This window comes from Arachis hypogaea, chromosome 18, assembly GCF_003086295.3.
Source record: "Arachis hypogaea cultivar Tifrunner chromosome 18, arahy.Tifrunner.gnm2.J5K5, whole genome shotgun sequence".
NCBI lineage: Eukaryota > Viridiplantae > Streptophyta > Magnoliopsida > Fabales > Fabaceae > Arachis > Arachis hypogaea.
In genome coordinates, this window is record NC_092053.1 from 110,203,696 (window position 1) to 110,210,905 (window position 7,210).

The following is a 7,210-nucleotide window of genomic DNA, read 5'->3' on the forward strand; positions in this document are numbered from 1 at the left end:
TCTCTTGATTTGCAGTCAAATGTTCTACCACTGAGCTATAGACCCTTGAGATGAATCTCTCCATCTCCTATGACTCGGAGGTAGAAGCTTTTGTCTTCCCTTTCCTCTTTCTAGAGGTTTCTCTGGCCTTAGGTGTCATCAATGGTTATGGAAAAACAAAAAAAAAAGCCATGCTTTTACCACACCAAACTTAGAATGTTGCTCGCCCTCAAGCAAAAGAAGAAAGAATAGAAGAAGAAGAAGAAGATATGGATGTGAGTAGTGAAGAGGTGATGGGGAAGAGAGATTGAGGTGATATAGGATTATGAGGAGGGAAGGTGAGTAGAGGTATGTGGGGATCCTGTGGGGTCCACAGATCCTGAGGTGTCAAAGATTTACATCCCTGCACCAATTAAGCATGCAAAATGCCCTTGCATGCATTTCTGGCGTTTAAAGGCCGAAGTGATGCTTGTTCTGGGCGTTCAATGCCCATGTGCAGCATGTTTCTGGCGTTAAATGCCAGTCTGATGCTTGTTTCTGGCGTTTAACGCCAGCTTTTCTCTGGGTGCAATCCTGGCGTTTAAACGCCAGACTGCTACTTGTTTCTGGCATTTAACGCCAGTTTCATGCTCTGTTCTGGCGTTAAACGCCAGCCAGATGCTCCTTACTGGCGTTTAAACGCCAGTAAGCCCTTCCTCCAGGGTGTGCTATTTTCAATGCTGTTTTTCATTCTGTTTTTTATTTTTCAGTAGTTTTTGTGACTCCACATGATCATCAACCTAATAAAACATGAAATAACAAAGAGAAAATAAAATAAAAATGATTAAATAACATTGGGTTGCCTCCCAACAAGCGCTTCTTTAATGTCAATAGCTTGACAGTGAGCTCTCATGGAGCCTCACAGATAATCAGAGCAAGGTTGGAACCTCCCAACACCAAACTTAGAGTTTGGTTGTGGCCTCCCAACACCAAACTTAGAGTTTGACTGTGGGGGCTTTAGTTGACTCTGCAGTGAGAGAAGCTTTTCATGCTTCCTCTCCATGGTTACAGAAGGTGATTCTTGAGTTTTAAACACAATGTTATCCTCATTCAGTTGAAGGATCAATTCTCCTCTGTCTACATCAATCATAGCTCTTGCTGTGGCTAGGAAGGGTCTTCCAAGGATGATGGATTCATCCTCATCCTTCCCAGTGTCTAGGATTATGAAATCAGCAGGGATGTAAAGACCTTCAAACTTTACTAGCACGTCCTCTACTAGTCCATAAGCCATTTTTCTTGAGTTGTCTGCCATTTCTAATGAGATTCTGGCAGCTTGCACCTCAAAGATTCTCAGTTTCTCCATTACAGAGAGTGACATGAGGTTTATCTCTGACCCAAGGTCACATAGAGCTTTCTCAAAGGTTATGGTGCCTATGGTACAAGGTATTAAGAACTTTCCAGGATCCTGTTTCTTCTGAGGCAATCTCAGTTGATCCAGATCACTCAGTTCATTGGTGAGCAAGGGAGGTTCATCTTCCCAAGTCTCATTACCAAATAATTTAGCATTCAGCTTCATGATTGCACCAAGGTACTTGGCAACTTGCTCTTCAGTAACATCCTCATTCTCTTCAGAAGAAGAATATTCATCAGAGCTCATGAATGGCATAAGGAGATTTAATGGAATCTCTATGGTCTCCAGATGAGCCTCAGATTCCTTTGGTTCCTCAGAGGGAAACTCCTTATTGGTCACTGGACGTCCCAGGAGGTCTTCCTCACTGGGATTCACGTCCTCTCCCTCCCTTGTAGGTTCGGCCATGATGATCAATTCAATGGCCTTGCACTCTCCTTTTGGATTTTCTTCTGTATTGCTTGGGAGAGTACTAGGAGGGGTTTCAGTGATTCCTTTTCTCAGCTGGCCCACTTGTGCTTCCAAATTTCTAATGGAAGACCTTGTTTCATTCATGAAACTCAGAGTGGCCTTAGATAGATCAGAGACTATATTTGCTAAGCTAGATGGATTCTGCTCAGAACTCTCTGTCTTTTGCTGAGTGGATGATGGAAAAGACTTACTATTGCTAAACCTGTTTCTTCCACCATTATTAAAGCCTTGTTGAGGCTTTTGTTGATCCTTCCATGAGAGATTTGGGTGATTTCTCCATGAGGGATTATAGGTGTTTCCATATGGTTCACCCATGTAATTCACCTCTGCTATTGCAGGGTTCTCAGGATCATAAGCTTTTTATTCAGAAGATGCCTCTTGAGTACTGTTGGATGCAGCTTGCATTCCATTCAAACTCTGAGAAATCATATTGACTTGCTGAGTCAATATTTTATTCTGAGCCAATATGGCATTCATAGTATCAATTTCAAGAACTCCCTTCTTCTGAGGCGTCCCATTACTTACAGGATTCCTCTCAGAAGTGTACATGAACTGGTTATTAGCAACCATGTCAATGAGTTCTTGAGCTTCTGCAGGCATTTTCTTTAGGTGAATGGATCCACCTGCAGAATGGTCCAGTGACATCTTTGATAACTCAGATAGACCATCATAGAATATATCCAGAATGGTCCATTCTGAAAGCATGTCAGAAGGACACTTTTTGGTCAGTTGCTTGTACCTCTCCCAAGCTTCATAGAGGGATTCTCCTTCTTTCTGTCTGAAGGTTTGAACATCCACTCTAAGCTTACTAAGCTTTTGAGGAGGGAAGAACTTGGCTAAGAAAGCCGTGACCAGCTTATCCCAAGAGTTCAGGCTATCCTTAGGTTGAGAGTCCAACCATACTCTAGCTCTGTCTCTTACAGCAAACGGGAAAAGCATAAGCCTGTAGACCTCGGGATCAACCCCATTGGTCTTAACAGTATCACAGATCTGCAAGAATTCAGTTAAGAACTGAAAAGGATCTTCAGATGGAAGTCCATGAAACTTGCAGTTCTGCTGTATCAGAGAAACTAATTGAGGTTTCAGCTCAAAATTGTTTGCTCCAATGGCAGGAATAGGGATGCTTCTTCCATGTAAATTGGAATTAGGTGCAGTAAAGTCACCAAGCATCCTCCTTACATTATTATTATTTTCGGCTGCCATCTCCTCCTCTTGTTCGAAAATTCCTGTAAGGTTGTCTCTGGATTGTTGTATTTTAGCTTCTCTTAGTTTCCTCTTTAGAGTCCTTTCAGGTTCAGGATCTGCTTCAACAAGAATGTTCTTGTCCTTGCTCCTGCTCATATGAAAAAAAGAGAAAACAGAAAATAATAGGGATCATCTTTGCCTCAGTAGAGAGAGGTTCCTTTGTGTGATTAGAAGAAGAAAAGAATGTTATATAAAGAAGAGAAGAGGAAAAACTCGAACACAGAGAGGGAGGTGGTGTTCGAATTTTTGGATGGGAGAGAAGTGTTAGTAGATGAATAAATAAATAGAAGGAGATGAGAGAGAGAATTTTGAAATTTAATTAAAATAAAAATTAAAATTGAAAGTTAGATTTCAAAAATTAAAGTTGAAATTAAATTAAAATTAAAACAATTAGTTAATTAAAAAGGAATTTTGAAAAAGGAGAGAGGGAATTTTCGAAAATAAGAGAGAGAGGATTAGTTAGGTAGTTTTGAAAAAGATATGATTGAAACAAAAAGATAAGATTGATTGAAAAAGTTTTGAAATTTGTTTTTGAAAAAGATATGATTAAAATTTAAAAAGATATGATTGAAACAAAAAGATAAGATTTGAAAATCAATTTTAAAAAGATAAGAAGTTAGAAAAGATTTTGAAATTGAATTTGAAAAAGATATGATTGAAATTTTAATTTGAAAAAGATTTGAAAAGAAAATTAAAAAGATTTGATTTTAAAAACTAAAGTTGATTACTTGACTAACAAGAAACTAAAAAGATAAGATTCTAGAGTTTAAAGATTGAATCTTTCTTAATAAGCAAGTAACAACTTGAAATTTTTCAATCAATCATATTAAATGTTAGTAAAGATTTTGAAAATTAAGAAATAAAATAAAAAAGATTTTGAAAATCGAATTTAAGAAGTTTTCGAAAATATGAAGGTAAAATGAAAAAGATTTTATTTTTGAAAAAGATTTTGAAAAGATAAGATTTTTAAATTGAGAATTTGATTTGATTCATAAGAAACAATTAAATTTAAAAAAACTTTTTGACTAAATCAAATCATATTTTCGAAAATTTTGAGTAAAATAAGGAAAATATATTTTTTTTTATTTTTGAATTTTTAATGAGGAAAGAGAAAAACATGAAAAAGACTTATAACATAAAAATTATAAATCAAAACATACAATGCATGCAAGAACACTATGAATGTCAAGATGAACACCAAGAACACTTTGAAGATCAAGATGAACATCAAGACTTATTTTTGAAAATTTTTAATGAAAGAAAAACATGCAAGACACCAAACTTAGAAATTTTCAAACTTTAGAAACTAACAAATTAAAAATGCATATGAAAAACAAGAAAAGACACAAAACAAGAAAATATGAAGATCAAACAAGAAGACTTACCAAGAACAACTTGAAGATCATGAAGAACACTATGAATGCATGAATTTTCGAAAACATCATTATCAATTTATATCTGCCTGACTGATATTTGCAAGGTGACCATAGTTTGCTTCATACCAACAATCTCCGTGGGATTCGACCCTTACTCACGTAAGGTATTACTTGGACGACCCAGTGCACTTGCTGGTCAATTGTATCGAAGTTGTGACAAATTATGAATGTGTAATCACGATTACGCGTACCAAGTTGCTCACGTGCCAGGAATAGTTTGAGCCTGGATATCACAATTTCGTGCACCAAGTTTTTGGCGCCGTTGCCGGGGATTGTTCGTGTTTGGACAACTGACGGTTCATCTTGTTGCTCAGATTAGGTAATTTTCTTTTTGTTTTATTTTCAAAAATATTTCTAAAATTTTCTCATCTGTTTTCGAAAAAAAAAATTAAAATTGTTTTCAAAAAAAATTTTATTCAAAATTTTTAAGAATGAATTCTAGTGTTTCATCAAGCATGTTGAAGCCTGGCTGGCTGTAAAGCCATGTCTATTCCTTTGGGAATGAGTATGTCAGGCATGTCATATCTGAATTACATGCTAAAGCTTGGCTGGCCATTGGCCATGTCTAGTGTTTTGGACCGGAGCTTTCATTGAAAGCTTGGCTGGCTAGTGAGCCATGTCTAATTCCTGGACTGAAGCTTTAGACTAAGAATGCAAGATTCCTGGAATTCATATTAAAAATTTTGGAATCCTTATTTTTCTTTTTCATATAATTTTCGAAAAAATCCAAAAAAATTAGAAAATCATAAAAATCAAAAATATTTTTCTGTTTCTTGTTTGAGTCTTGAGTCATGTTATAAGTTTGGTGTCAATTGCATGTGCATCTTGCATTTTTCGAAAATTTCATACATTCATAGTGTTCTTCATGATCTTCAAGTTGTTCTTGGTAAGTCTTCTTGTTTGATCTTGATAATTTTTTGTTTTGTGTTGTATGGTGTTTTTCATATGCATTCTTGAATTCTTAGTGCGTAAGCGTTAAAGAATTCTAAGTTTGGTGTCTTACATGTTTTCTTTGCATTAAAAATTTTTCAAAATTGTGTCTATGATGTTCATCTTGACATTCATAGTGTTCTTGGTGTTCATCTTGACATTCATAGCATTCTTGCATGCATTCATTGTTTTGATCTAAAAATTTCATGCATTGCATCTTTTTAGTGTTTTTCTCTTGCATAAAAAAAATTCAAAAATCAAAAAAATATCTTTCCCTTTTTCTCTCATCAAATTCAAAAATTTGGATTGACTTTTTCAAAAATTTTTAAAATCAAATTATTTCTCATGAGTCAAATCAAATTTTCAATTTGAAAATCTTATCTTTTTCAAAATCTTTTTCAAAAATCAAATCTTTTTCAAAATTCTTAGTTATTTTCGAAAATTCCAAAAATCTTTTTCAAAAATCTTTTTCTTATTTTTATACCAAATTTTCGAAAATAACATAATCAATTAATGTTTTGATTCAAAAATTTGAAGTTTGTTACTTGCTTGTTAAGAAAGATTCAAACTTTAAGTTCTAGAATCATATCTTGTGATTTCTTGTGAATCAAGTCATTAATTGAGATTTTAAAAATCAAATCTTTTTCAAAATTAGTTTCTAAAATATCTTCTTATCTTATCTCTTTCAAAAATATCTTTTCAAAATATCTTTTCTAACTTCCTAACTTCTTATCTTTTCAAAATTTGTTTCAACTAACTAACTAACTTTTTGTTTGTTTCTTAACTTTTTCAAAACCACCTAACTAACTCTCTCTCTCTAATTTTCAAAAATATCTTCCCTCTTTTTCAAAAATTTCTTTCTAATTAACTAATTATTCTTATTTTTATTTTTAATTTCAAAAAAAATGTTCGAAAATTACTAACATTTTTTCAAAAGCCATTTTCGAAAATCACTAACTCTTTTTCAAAAATATTTTCGAAAATTCTCCCTCTCCCATCCTATTCTAATTAATTATTCATCTACTAACATCTCATCTCACATCTCTGCCATCCTCACAGTTGTGTTTCTTTCTTTACATCACACTCTTTGTCTCCCTCTTTTCTTCCACTCACAAAGGGATCCCTATACTGTGGTATAAAGGATCTCTATTATTATTATTTTTTCTGTGCCCTCTTCTTCGTCATATGAGCAGGAGCAAGGATAAGAACATTCTTGTGGAAGCAGATCCAGAACCTGAAAGGACTCTGAAAAGGAAACTAAGAGAAGCTAAAATACAATAATGTAAGGAAGATGCTTGGTGACTTTACTGCACCTAATTCCAATTTACATGGAAGAAGCATCTCCATTCCTGCCATTGGAGCAAACAACTTTGAGCTGAAACCTCAATTAGTTTGTCTGATGCAGCAGAACTGCAAGTTTCATGGACTTCCATCTGAAGATCCTTTTCAGTTCTTAACTGAATTCTTGCAGATATATGATACTGTTAAGACTAATGGAATAGATCCTGAAGTCTACAGGCTCATGCTTTTCCCTTTTGCTGTAAGAGACAGAGCTAGATTATGGTTGGATTCTCAACCCAAAGACAGCCTGAACTCTTGGGATAAGCTGGTCACGGCTTTCTTAGCCAAGTACTTTCCTCCTCAAAAGCTGAGCAAGCTTAGAGCTGATGTTCAAACCTTCAGACAGAAAGAAGGTGAATCCCTCTATGAAGCTTGGGAAAGATACAAGCAGTTGACCAAAAAGTGTCCTTCTGACATGCTT

At 34.9% G+C, this 7,210-nt stretch overlaps 2 non-coding genes across 2 annotated transcripts; one reads left to right on the plus strand and one right to left on the minus strand.

Moving 5' to 3' along the window:
* The first annotated feature begins 2,536 nt into the window (after positions 1 to 2,536).
* On the plus strand, positions 2,537 to 2,644 carry LOC112774103 (small nucleolar RNA R71). Its single transcript, XR_003188609.1, has one exon. It is a non-coding gene; the product is annotated as a small nucleolar RNA R71 (small nucleolar RNA).
* Positions 2,645 to 7,102: 4,458 nt separating this feature from the next.
* On the minus strand, positions 7,103 to 7,210 carry LOC112774960 (small nucleolar RNA R71). The gene has a single exon (XR_003189413.1). It is a non-coding gene; the product is annotated as a small nucleolar RNA R71 (small nucleolar RNA).